The following is a 14755-nucleotide window of genomic DNA, read 5'->3' on the forward strand; positions in this document are numbered from 1 at the left end:
AATTTAGTCCGGATTAATACACAAAATGATAGTGAACAAAGTTCATCACAGTTAAGAGGTCGAGTAAAAATACATAGAGTTGCAACATCAAATATAACGCCCTGTACTCAGCAACAAAGTAATCAAGAAGGCGATTAACAGTGTGACCGTTTTAACTAAAAATAAATACTTTTTAAATATTGTATGACACTGTATAGTATAATCCGTATCAACTATACAAATTAATAGTCAAATTCGAATTAACATGATAAAGTGATAATATTATAACTGATAAGTCATATGTTTCGTATTACATGGTTGCAGTAGTGAAACAAATTAAAAATGTGTACTGGAGAAATGTGATTTTGTCATTCTGGTCATACTGCAGCTCGCCTTTTTGTTTGCTTCATAATATTTCACTTATTGCGACGCCCTGGGTTGACCTTATCGTCGAACAAAGGAGGACCATAAACTACATTGAAAGTTGTTTTTTGCAATTGGTTAGCTATGTTTTTAGACGGAAGACGGTCGGTTAATTATTTGTACAGCTTGCACTTTTAACGTTTAGTTGACTTTAACGCGCCATTTCGAGAGAGTCATTTGCAGATGTATGTATATATATATATGTTTTTGTATATGCATTCGGGCGGTAGGTATTATTAATTATTATGCATAGACCAAATAATAGTAATTATGCGAGCAATTACCTTGACCGAATAGGCTGAGGTCCAGTTTTGACGTCCCTCGGAGGACTTGAGGCGAGAAACTTACTACCAGCTACGGTTTTTTTTTCTTGTTCTGTATTATATATAGTGTACGTACGTGTTTATCAAATTTCAAGGCTGATAATATAATAAACTTTCACATTTAGGCTGCTTTATTCATTGTCTGTGTGCACCGCAAAACTGATAATAATACTAAACACATTGAATATATTTTATTAGTACTACATTTTTGTATAATTAATGAGCCTACTGCAGTTTGTGCGTGCCCATAAGTCAGTTTGGTTTTGTGGGCCGAACGTGTTTTGTCGGCTTAACACAGCCAGTAGATTTGAATTTAAATTGAAAAAAACACCGATCGATTTATGTACTTGGTGATGATTTTTTGACGTTTTTCTATACCCGGCCGCCGAGAACAATGCCAATGCCGAACACAATTATTATTATGATACGACTCGAATGAAAGTGAATAACAATTTCGACGATCGACGAGTGATGGCTATCTGGCTATGATCCAAAGCCATTAAAACGAAACAGCAAATCCTAGAGGATATTATAGTGGTAGATTATTAAATGTATTACCATGTAAAACACCCAAACGCATATTTTCGGTTATCAATACTCTCACAATATTTTTAAAACGATGTAATGCAATGCGTTTGTTTTATGATCGTTATATTATAATAAAAATAAATCTACATTTATATAATGTTGTAAATAGTAGCCCTCGGGTATAGATTTATTTATATCATATTACTATGATAGCGTTTACACAAACTCCGGTGGTGCTGTACAAAAGTCTAGAATCGCGTCAGTACATTTTTCCCCCAGCCTTAAGGTTTATTTCTAAAAAATAAATATTATCATTATTACATTATTGCAAAATACGTAGGATTATGGAACTAAAAAAATCGTTTGTTTATAGTGTACCTTTCATACATATTTGTAACTTTCCTGTAAATAAACACAAAATTATTTTTTATTACCTTTCACCGACACATTGTTTTTTTAGTAACCATTCTCGAATAATATATTTCTGGATATGACACAATAAAATCAGGAGCACACCTGAGATTTAATGACGATTAAATTACAAACAGACACCACTGTGATAAGAGAAGGTGTTGTATTGGAATATGATAATTTTTTTAGTTCGATATCCTACAATAATATCGCACTCCAAAATTATTTTTTATTACCTTTCACCGACACAGATTGTTTTTTTAGTAACCATTCTCGAATAACATATTTCTGGATATGACACAATAAAATCAGGAGCACACCTGAGATTTAATGACGGTTAAATTACAAACAGACACCACTGTGATAAGAGAAGGTGTTGTATTGGAATATGATAATTTTTTTAGTTCGATATCCTTCAATAATATCGCACTCTATAGTTAGCCCATTTGTTGCTTTAGTCAATTAATTAGCACAGTTATGAGTTGTTATTGCAGTGAATATTTTTACGAAGCGCACATATAAGTTTGTATAAATAAAAGTTTTTAATTATGTTTGCGGGCGGCGACACTATACATTAATAATATAATTATTACACTGTCGCCGAGTTCGATCGATAGGAGAAAAAAGAAATAATGTCTACAATTAATAATAAAATCGATTATAACGTCGGTAGTATCTGCGCAATAAACAATAATAATATGTTATTTAATAATAATGATAAAAAATTGTATTGTGCAATGTTTCGTCGTAAACAAAAATGTTTTTTTTAAAGAGTAAACAACCATAACGCCCGTTTGAGCGGCCAAAATCAATATAATAATGTAAGTTATTGTAATATAGTATTAGCTAGACTAGATTCTAACTGTATCAACGATTTGAAACAACAGCAGTTTTGGAATTGTGGAAAATCGTGTAAGGATAAAGGATGTGCAAAGACAGAGAATTATACCGTCAGTAACTGTGCAACGGATAATATTTTAGTAATTTATTGATCTAGGTACTATACTTTGTAGCTGTTAATAAACAGTACACTATTCTATACTATGCTGTGCATATCCTGCTGCATTGGAATATGGAAGTGGGGAGTACAATAACTCATTTCACTTTCGTCGTAGCGCTTGAAATTCAAAGGACACCACACCTATAATTTGTCAAAGAGCATGCCATAAGCTATAGGCAATTTTTGTAAAATTACCATACTCGCATACTAACAAGGCGAAGAGAAATCCATTTTGGTTTTAGAAAATTTAATAGAAAAAAAAGGTCGTTAAGCAGTAAATTTAGTTAATTTACTACCGAGAAAATCATAAGAATATAGGAGGACTTTGGAATGTTTTACAAAAAATCACACCCATACCTTCACATTGAGTTCAACTGTTTAAACATTAATTTATATATAATATACAGGGTGGTTTAATCGACTCAATTCATTCAAACGGGTCACGTCTCTGTTACTACTTTCTTTGAAGAAAAAATTGTTACCTAAAGTAATATTTTAACAGTAAAAAATTTCTTATATCTTTATTTGTCTTGTACTGGATATTCAAATTTAGAAGCCACCATGCTATAGTATATAGTAATTAATATTTAGTCAATGGTACTTACTACTTAGACAGTATAAGTATAAAGTATAATCATCGCGGTGTACAAAGAAAACGTCCTATCGTGTTCTCCATTTTTTTAATGCAACTCAAAAATAAGACAGTTTTTTGATTTCTTATCAACGTGGAAATATTATTGTTATTATTATTTTTTTTAATAATAAGCCTCGGCTTAGGCTTTAAGAGCAATTGGTTAACATTCAATTTTATTTTGTGTTCGTTGATTTAAGTAGAAGTCTCATCTAAGAAGTTGTATCTAACACGCTATTTCCAGTCTAATTACGACCTAAAAAAAAAAATATTTTTCTTATTTTAATTTTAGCTATCAATTTGTGCCTATTTTTATCTACTTAATAAAGTTGTATTCTTAGTTAATTATTACACAGCTTAATCGGGTTGAATATTTTGCACGTGGGCATTCACTTTAAACATACCTACTGAACAGTAATTATACATTTCAAAATTACACTACAAACCCAAATAAGCACAAGTATAACATATTCATATTAATAACTACCGACGTTGGTGAATAAACGTATGACTAAATTGTAATCATTATTAGTGTTCATTTACTAGTAATACATATTAATTGATGGTGTAACAATGACAGTGTACCCGATATTTTACTAAAACAAACATAATGATTAAACATACAATTATCAGTATAATATTTATGTTCCAAAACAGTTATTTTTAACACCATTACAACCAATTGAACCCATATAATAATTAACCCATTTACGAATTGTCAAAGACAAGCAGACCAACCAGACCGACCATTGCTGTAAAACTAAAGTATTCGATCTAAAATATTCACAAAAAAAGGTCAAATTATTATTTTTTAATTTACTATCTCAGTGGTTTTCACCCATTATAGCGGTATATAATGAGCATTATTTTAACATAGTAATTTTGTTTTTTTTTTTTAAAGAACAAGGTAAGTAAAAATGTACAATTTTCGTTAGTACTCATTATCGTGAAAACAATACTATCATAATACCAAAGTACAATAATATGACCATTTTAATTTTTAATGAAATGCTGAACATTTCATTTTTATAATCGTTATCTATCGATTGTATTTATATTTAGGAAAGGATAGTTTTTTTAAAAATATAATTTAAATATTATACCGTCTATGACTCTAATAAGGAAAACATTTTATGTACAGCATATGTTTTTATTGTCTCCGAAAAACCTTATAACCTCATAGATATATCATTAAAATAATTTGTTCAACCCCTGTACACAATATGATGATCCAAACTCAAAACTAAAAGAAAAAATTGTTAAATTGTAATCATTAGGATATTACTGTATATAATAATGTTACAATGTTTTTTTTTTGTGAATAAGCTTCTAAAACTTTAAGACAGATCCATAATAAATTAGTGCAAAAAGAACAGTGGTATTCTCTAAGCGGATGATAGTTTATGTATACTGTCTATATTGTACGTTGATTATATTATTATAAATTATAATACTTTATAATCAACCTTGGCGGCTTATTCATTTGAATGAATATTTGTTGACGATTAATAAAGTTTACATATAAAACACTGTGATAAGTCCGGAACAACATCTTTTATTTACAATATCTGTGATTATGTAAATATTTTTTTATTGAACCACACCTATGCAGATGTGGCTCGGTGCAGTTACTTTGCCTAAACAAATTTGAATTTTTGACAAAACCTTTTTTTTAAATATAAATAATTGTATTAAACTTTATCGTGGATTTTTTTTATTATTAATTATCACAGCTTAACATTTTTTTTTTACCGGATTAATTACATCTGACTATAGGTGGTATCATGAAGGTAGCCGATTCTTAAAAACTTATGTTAATTTTGTCCAAATGGCTATGTACAATCATTGAAAAATGTTTATTTTAAAATGATACCTATTTAAAAATTCAAATTTAGATGCTTATTATTTCCCATATATTTAAAGGAATTCATTCGTGAATAAATTAATTTAATTTCCACCGCAAATACTTAGAATTTATAACCAAAAAAGTTTTAGAAAAATAAAGTCATTATTGGATTTTATTTAAGTACCTACATTAGGTAATCGGATAACTAAAAGTAATAACTATAGACTGTATAACTGTAGGTGATTAAAAAATGTGTACATATATTTTTGCTAAATCGCTTTAAATAGCCATTTATATTTAGATTCATTTTTCAAACCGAACGAGTAAATTTTTATTTTTGGTTAAAACACAGCAAAAATATTGAAAACCATTTTTAAATTTCTCTGATATTTTAGGTACGTTCCTATTTATCATAAACTATTGACTATGCATGTGAAATATTCATTAGAACATTTAAAGAAACAAGTATAAAATAAAAGCATAAATAAAGGGATACACATATGTTATTTTATTTATGCGAAATAAATAAAATATTATGTTATATTTTTAAGCTTTCATGCGGAGATGATAAATTCAATGATGTTATAAAAAAAATCCACTTAAAAAACGGTAGGTACGCTTTTTAAATTAAGACAATGTTTTTTCTTACTTGATACAAAATCATTAAAGTTAATAATATCCACTATTGTCAAACATATATTAAAACGAAGTTTTTAAAAAAACTTAAATGAGAAATTTAGGAAAACTTTAAAATAAAATGCGTAAGATTCAATTTAAACTTGAATAGGGAAGCTACATAAAATATAATTTATATTTTTGCGCAAGCCGCGTTATAAAATATTAATTTTTGGCTAAGGTTTCAATTTTGAAAGTATTTATTTGTTTGCAAAAGTTGCTAAATTGAGACACTAAACATAACGTAATGAACGTTTTAGATAGACCTTCGGCTAAAAGCCATATTTATGTCAAAAATATACCTTCATTGCAGATAATTTAATATTCTTAGACTAGGAAACCAAAGTAGGGGAGGGGGGCGTTTTAATTTGTTTAGCAATTTCGCCTAGTAAAATTTTCTTTCAATTATGAGAAAGTTTTTCCAAAAGTGTGGTTTGATAAATCAATATTTACATAAGTCGTTATATTATAATTGTTATTATACTAGGTTCGTTAACTACTATTTTTAACTTAATCAGGTTTCTTTTAGTTCCAAGTTCAGCGAAAACACATTTTCCCACAAGATGCCATTTAGAGGCGCATGATAAGTATTTACAAAGCCTAGGCAACACCGTCTTGGCAATGCTCGAAAAACTTCATTGTAGTGAAACAATGTCCTGAAGATTTAATGACAGTAAATGTACAACGATGTACAACGATGAACAACGATATAATGAAACGATTTAATAAAAAAAGATACATTATCGATTTTTCATCCTAAAAACATGTTGTTCTGGAACGTGTAACTTGAACTTTCGAGCCGGCAAAACGGATTACATGCTGAACGTCACTCATAATGCAAAATTGGAAAACGGATCAATGAATTGAAAAATATGTTGAAAAATTGAAAGACCATCATCAAGACGTTTACAGAGTTGTTGTAAATTCGAATAAATCTGTTTCCTATGGACACATGTTCTTGGCGGTTTAAAAGATATCGTAGAGCTAGATGCAAAAAATAAAAAATAAAATAAGAACACACACCATTGTAAATACAGCTCCGCATCGAAGCTAAAAATGTTGATCAATAATATTTTACATTACTAAATGCAAATATACAAGTTGTAGATCGTTTGTCTTATAGGTACTTCTTGTTATTTTCATTTTAGGCCCTCTAGATAGGTAATATACAGAATAGTGACAAAATATACAGACTTAAAGTATTATTGTCTTATACGATTGTGCGGTGGTAATCAATCTATTAAGAGACAGATATTAGCTATAAATATTAGCTGCGGTCACACAGGTTTACAGCAGGTTGTACGATAATTTAAAACATTATGTATCGATAAAAAAACAATCCGGTTGCGAGGGCAAGTATTTTTGTACGGTGCAGTGTTCACGCCCAAACCGACCTTGATCCTTTGCAGTGCACCGATCAGCTGGCAGAGTACTTACCTTTAGGCCAAACGACAATTCCCGCCCTTAATCGTCAAGTCCGCTTCTACAAAATATAGGTACCTAAAGTAAATTAGTATTGTGTGGCAATGTTAATTGAATTAAATTATAATAATAACAATTATTCTTCTAATAAAATATGTTGTTATAAAGTTTTCAGCCCGTTCCTCCTCCAAATGTCTCCTTAGATGATATTAAAAAAATATCTGCCGTAAATTGACTTCGTGAGGTCACTAAAACATTAGGCCCAAAATATATATTGGTTTCCTTAATATACATACATACCTACCTACTTTAGATACTGTTGTTATTTTCTTGTATAACCTCTAGGTATTTTTAAATATCGACTGTTAATATTAAACAGCCATTATAATATACATATATACCAACGTCCTACAAAATATTATACATTATTAATTAAATAACTCGACATACCTAGTGTAGTACTTAAAATGCATCTAGTGTGTTAGCCAGACCTACTCGTAAGGTTGTCGAAAATCGTTATGCTAATATATTGTAATCACATTAATTATGAAAGTTGATAGATTCTGCTGTAATGCATTATGTACATAACCTACGCTTTAGGTGGTTTCAATTCGATTGCACTTAAATTGTGTTCATAAACATTTAAACGAATGTAATAAAAAAACAAACTAACTACTCTTATAATGTATGTATCTCAATTGCCATATTTATTGCACAAGTAACCTACATAGGCGACGAAACGAAAAGTAATAAGTCGCCCGACATATTTTGTTTTGAACATTTGCCACGGCTAAGATAAAATTTCGGCAATGGTATACCTAACAATAAAAAGAAATTCGCTATTCCGAGCTGTGTCTTGGCAGGCAAATTGCAAACATGGCTAAAACAAATTATTCTAATACTTCCATTTATTGACGTACTGCTCGTTAAGACGATACCGTCTTATAACACCTAGCCCCCGGCCCTGTACCCTTGGCCGTATTTTTGTATTTTAGGCCACAACCCACAGGTAAAAGATATTCAATACTTTTATTATTAATGATCTCGCGATTTTGTTAATTATTGAATATATTATAGCTTCCAAGAGGAGCTAAGAAAGTTTCTACTATGAGGTTTTAATTTTAATTTTTTTGTGTCTGGACCCGTCATTTAAACCGCTAAACCAGAACTCAAAAGACAAAAATATACCTATTTTAACATTACAAATTATTTTGCTGTGTGTACATATGAGACTGACTCCGAGTAATTGCAATCCGCTTAGATCTATCAACAATAAAGGTTGCATTGAACTACTAATAATCATACATTTTCGAACCTGATTAATTAAATACGATCTTGAACATTTCTACGCTAAATAAAGTTATACCATTGCATTATTGTGTGATAAACAGCAAATGTGGCCAAATAAATTAGTCGCGATAACCATAAACGTACAATTCGCATAAGCATTTGCATGTAATTAGAGTAGTTTGCTCGCGTTCCACATCCAAAGCAAAGACCCATTATGTTCATTATCTAATTGACTAGAATAATATGTTGATTTAATTTAATTTTACATTGTATGCGTTTTGACCGACATCAGTTTTCTCTGGAAACAATTACAATTATTTTGTAGTTTTTTTCGTAGAGACATTTTAGTTAATGTTACTTTTGACATTTTCATGTCTTAGCTCTGGCACATAACGGAAAAAACTGTCATGAAAAACTTGTTACCAAAAAAGCGTTACGCTGTTATTTTAAATTATGTGTTGTATTCACAACGATCAAATTATAACTGAAAAATAAATTCAATAATTTAACAAGTCATATTCCCTATGTATTGTTTTAGGCCAGATATTATGAAGACACTAAAATATTAGTCAGAAACTTGATATGTTTACTTTCACCTTAGATACTAGATTGTTACTGCTTGTTAATATGCTATTTAATTATCTATAATTTCACCACTACTATAAATTTATTCGGTACTTCAACGAGACATGAAAATGCTCTTTCGTGGTTGCAGACTCGGCTGAAAAATGTTTTTTAGTACAAAGCAATACACGTTACACGATGTTACAGTTCTACATATTTTTACTTCATAAGACAAATTCATGAACTGCCCGCTTAAAGTTCGTTTAGGTTTGGATAGAAGAATCAAAAAAGTTAATTAAACGATTTTTTATATTATCGTTTTAAAAGGAGCGAATAAATTTGTCAAGTTGCCAAAAGCGCGAACGGTTGCTCAACCCGACTTTGCCTTCAGAGGGTGAATCGTGTGAATTACATATTATCCGTAGAGAAATAAGGCGGTAACAATAATCATAATTCAGAAGTACTATCGAGGCTTGAAGATTGATTCAGATTTTTTAGGATTTGGCGTGGTAGGTTTGCTAAAAAACTGTATGGCTTTCTTTAGCATGTACGACGGAGCTTGCCGTTGCCGACTTGGATCACATTTGGAACTCGATCGAGTTGGAATTTGGAATCGTAGGTAGACAGTGTGAGCGACGATTACGGTAATGTTTTCTATTGGTAATGTGTTCGGCGGTTTTTTTAGTAAACAAAGTTATTTTTGAACCGAGGACAAAATATATGAATAACAAGTGCACCTTATTTTTATCGTGATACGGTTCGCACAGCGGTGACATCATGCCAGTACCGAAGCTACTGTTCCGTGGGAGTCGTTCGGTGGTCGTATAATTGTCTTAAATACATTTGTCTAATAATAATAATTATATTATGTAAAACAATGGTGAATCTCATCTATTGATTACGCCCGCAAATTCATTCATACCTACAGAGGTGGAATGTGGATACAAATGGGGGGATGAAGCCCCTCCCTTTAAAAAAAACCTATATATATGATTTTTCGTTTATATTTTGAACGCAGCAAATAATATATTAAATTTATACAAAATTGTGTTAAAAAATACATTACTTGAAAATATCCCTTTCAAATTATTTGAACACTATGTTTGAAAGTTATGTACAACTCTGCCTACCACCACCCACGTCCATTAGGAATACAACAATAAAGCAACACAGCATCTTATACAGAGGGCCCTTATCTTGGTTTAATATTTGAACGCCGAATTCATCTAGAAAAAAAGGGAAATATTATTTACTCAGCACTTTATCAAATTACTAATTATATCGTTTAATCATTAGCAAATTAGCTGTGTGCGGTAACAGGTTGTTTACTAGGAAAATCACTACATCTAATATGTTTTTAGTTGTTTCCCCACGTTTCTGAAATACATCCGGGTCTTTTTCATCGTCACTTTTTGAGTTATTCAATAAAACTTATCTGTGTTTTAAGAGGAGCAGACTTCGCCGTTATTCCTGGATGGGTGTAAGTTGGCAAGTGAAATTTAATACAGCCGGAACGTTTTAAATGCATACTTAAATATTAGCTATTGCTTTCAGAGTATAGTTTTGAGACTGCTAAAGATAATTTTGGCTGAGGGATGCTAACTGTGTTTACATAGAGCTTGTACGCCCGTTGAAGTCTACCGGTGCGTGCTTGAGCCAGCTAATAAAATAACATTATATATTTGTTATTATTATGTAATACACAGGGCGGTATAGTTGAGATCTGTCATGAGCATGCATTTTGTTGGAACTTCTCGACACGCCTTGTACACTTGACTGGCGCCAAACCCGCGTCCCGATCGTTTGCACGTTATTACAAATATATTTTCTTTTTTTTTCATACATTAAACTTAATGTACATTTTGCATAATATAATTGCAAACTCAACACACATATTATATTATAAACTGACACACACATACGAACGTGTATTAACGAGTCGAGTCATTTTGATTTTAATAATAATAATAATAATCATAATTAATACCAATAATGATAATATTTTTTTTAATGTCAAGGTCGTGGTATTATTGTGTGGTAAAAATTGCGAGCGGCGTCTATTTTTTTTTTTTACATTTATCTTTTTTCTGTGTCCAAGCGGAGGTAAAAAATCATCGGGCAAGGTCGACTCCACTACATAATAATATTATTTATGTACACATACATGAATATTGTGTGTACGTCCTTCTCTGTCGGTCCACTAATCGTTTCTCGCTGTAAACGGACAACAATAATATAAAAAGCTATGCAAAGTACTAAATATAATAACAATTATTATCATTGTCAAATTGCCGAACAAGATGATGCATACCAACGGTTTTTTATTGATTTCTTATTCAAAGCGAGACGAGTTTACAATGGGTTTAACGCTATTATGGATGTATTTTACAATCGGTTATATATTTTTTTTATCACAAGCAGGTGCCCTACATAATATAAAAATCACAGATTAGGCCGAACGTTTTATAGCTTTGCTAATTTTTTTTTAATTTGTTACAAATTACACGCAAGTCGGCGTAAGTTAAGGACATTGATCAAAACTTGTTGCCGCTGTGGCAATTAAGCGTATAGGAATTCCTTGGACGGACAATACTGTGTCAATAATTAAAGCGTGTCGACTATGGAACAGGTCCTCGGTAATCTATAATATTATGGCAATCGGCTACCAGCATTAGTTATGATCCGGTTTGACGTAGGCATTTCAGTTATTCGAATTCCCGTGTGTTGATAATTATTATTGTATATTATTATACTAGCGTTTAAATCATTAATCGATCCGAGCCGATTTAATCGATCATTGAGAAACGGTAAAACACCGCGCAATCGCCATTTGCATAAATAAACCCAACGGATTATTATTTTTTACCTTCGACTCTGAGCATATATTTGTTGTTTTTACAGCGTTTTTTATTATTTCTTTATCTGGACTCTCGGTAATGTGTTTTGAACCACTGAACCAATTTCTATGCGGTAAGTTTATTAAAATCCGAAATCGTACCCGGGAGGTACTTAAATAGGCTAAAAATTCAACAAAGTTCACCCCTCCCCTTCAAAATCGAGAAAACAACAGAAAAAATTGTACACATTTCAAATTTAAATAACTTTTTTGAAAATAGTCCACCAACCAAAGTAGTAACATAAACCATTTTCTGTAGAAGGATTGGAAATTTATGTTTTTGCTTATTCACTTTTTGGTTATAATGTTTAAGGTCTGAAAATTAAAATGAAGGTGGGCGGGTGACTCGAGTGAGGCTATAACATAAGACATTTTCTCAAAAATCTAGTAGTTATGTTTTTTTTTTTAAAGAAAACTTCCCAAAAATTGGAAAATTATACAACTTTAGGAAATTCCTAGGTTGTAGGTTTACAGGTTAGGACCAGGTGACTGAAAAGTATTGCTTTATTATGTTTTTAATTACGATATGTCATATGTGTAAAACAACATCAACAAATAGTCATAGACAGACGATCAACTATAATTCTTTATTATTTTATTTTTATTAAATAGTCGATGCAACTTTGGCAATTGGCTACAATCAATTGTATATAATTTACAATAGAAATAATAACGATACATAGATGATAGATAACGCATTACATTAGTTAATATAAATCGGTGCTAAATACAAAATTTAATATATCTGTCGACATTTCTGGATTTCTGGGCAACAAGTTTTCCAACGGAGTAGGAGTCATCTTTAGTTGTTGATGCCGGTTTTCATGTTTTTTACATTCGAGTATGACATGCTTGACCATTGTCTAAGGAACTTAAAAACAAATTATACAAAACAAAATGTATAATCTTTATTAAATAAAGTGTAAATATGTTATGATTTAAAAAAAAAATACGTTTAAATGTAAACTAGTGAAGCTGTGTAATACTGTAATAATAATTATAATATTATAATTGCATCTGTATAATGTGGTGTACAAATCCTGAAACGTTTTGACCTTGCTTTTTTAATAATCGTCAAAAGCATAATACATAATCGCTATTTCATTAAATTATACATATTATTGTCTATTGTTGTTGATAAACTTTTGAAAATAACAAAATAACAATCGCACATCCGCATTGGGCCTCTAGAGTAAATAGAAGCTATAAAAGTCATGGGGAATTCTATACACTTCATCACATGGTATAGTCTCACTCGTCATTTGATAGTTCACTGTAGCAGAAAACGCCAGTAAAAAGTTTTACCAAGGCTTTGTGTATGAAACAAAACCCGTTAAAATGATTTAAGTATTTAGTAATTAGTTTTGTTTGGAGGAAGACAAATGATGACAATTAAGACAGTTATGTCTCAACTAAACCACAACAATACTTTATAGACATTCGGGAACAAGTTTCTATGCTTCCCTTGTCATCGTTTTCTAAACTACTAATTGTATTTCAATGATTATTAGAGAAATCAATTGCGCAAATTATAGACTAGTTTTAATAAATTCTAATAATAACATTAACGAGAGTAGCTTAATTTTGTGTTGGACGCGGATTTATTTTCTTTTGAAAATATACTTTGGATACGACGAAAACGTCACTTTAAATGTGACAAACGGATATGGTATGTCATGATGTATGCTATGATTAAATCACGAAAGTATAAAATAGGTATGAATTATTAACGTTTAAAAGTTTTGTCTACAGAGATAAATGCATTTCAATTAATGTCTACAGTTACATGTTTTATTTGAAGGTATTGTATAATTATCTACCTATAGTGAGAAAATAATTATTTTAAAGCTATGTAAATTATGAGTAACCAAAATTCAGTTTATAATCATGAAACGTCAGCTAACTAATGACACCATGGATAGACCCGAAAACGACTACACTAAATTGAAACAATATTTTTAAGACATTTTTTACAGTCGGAGGTGGGGAGTTATTTAGAAAAAAACTTTATCATTGTAAGTATTCACCGAGCTCTAATCGTGTTTAGAATTAGTGTACGTATATGGACATCATGTACCTACTCACAAAGCTTTAACCGAATTTGCAAAGAAGCCAAAAACCATCTGGTTTTTGAAAAACATGTCCGCAATATTCTTGGCGTCTATATTAGTGCTTTAATATTCCCCAATTCAAAATAAATTATATGAAAAATGGGCCATAGTATTCATTTTGTTAAAATAAGTGTACATTTTATATACTTTTTGTTTAACACCTGTTATTATCATTACAGTATTACTGTAGTAGCTTAAATCAAATCTGTATTTACTATTTGTGTATTCACACGGCTCAGCCTGCGTAAATTATGAATTGAATAAATATCCTGTGACACTTGGAGCATTGCAGAGGGGAAAAAAGTCTGATGTTAAGTTATGCACAGTATGCTTTTTTGATGATTACCCGGCAATCGACGGCGCCTGTATTATTTTCAAAAGTAATTAAACAAAAAAAACACACAACTATTTGTTATCCTATATATAACGAAAACCCCCCCGAGGGTATAGGGTGTAGGTTAGTTACATAATGCCATCATAGCTAATATATATATATTTAAGATGGTGTGTTTTTGACCAAGAAAAAAATGCTATTAGGCGTTTATATACTGGTATACGAGTCATTATTTCGGTGCCCTTGTGCGCCTACATAAGGAATATAATAATATATTTATAACGACCGAGATACCGAGTAGATATTTTACGGGCACAACACA

The sequence above is a fragment of the Adelges cooleyi genome, unplaced genomic scaffold (assembly GCF_023614345.1).
Source record: "Adelges cooleyi isolate 19-005CV unplaced genomic scaffold, UGA_ACOO_1.1 ACOO_flye_CR_arks_rails_tigmint_CR_PRNA_30, whole genome shotgun sequence".
Lineage (NCBI taxonomy): Eukaryota > Metazoa > Arthropoda > Insecta > Hemiptera > Adelgidae > Adelges > Adelges cooleyi.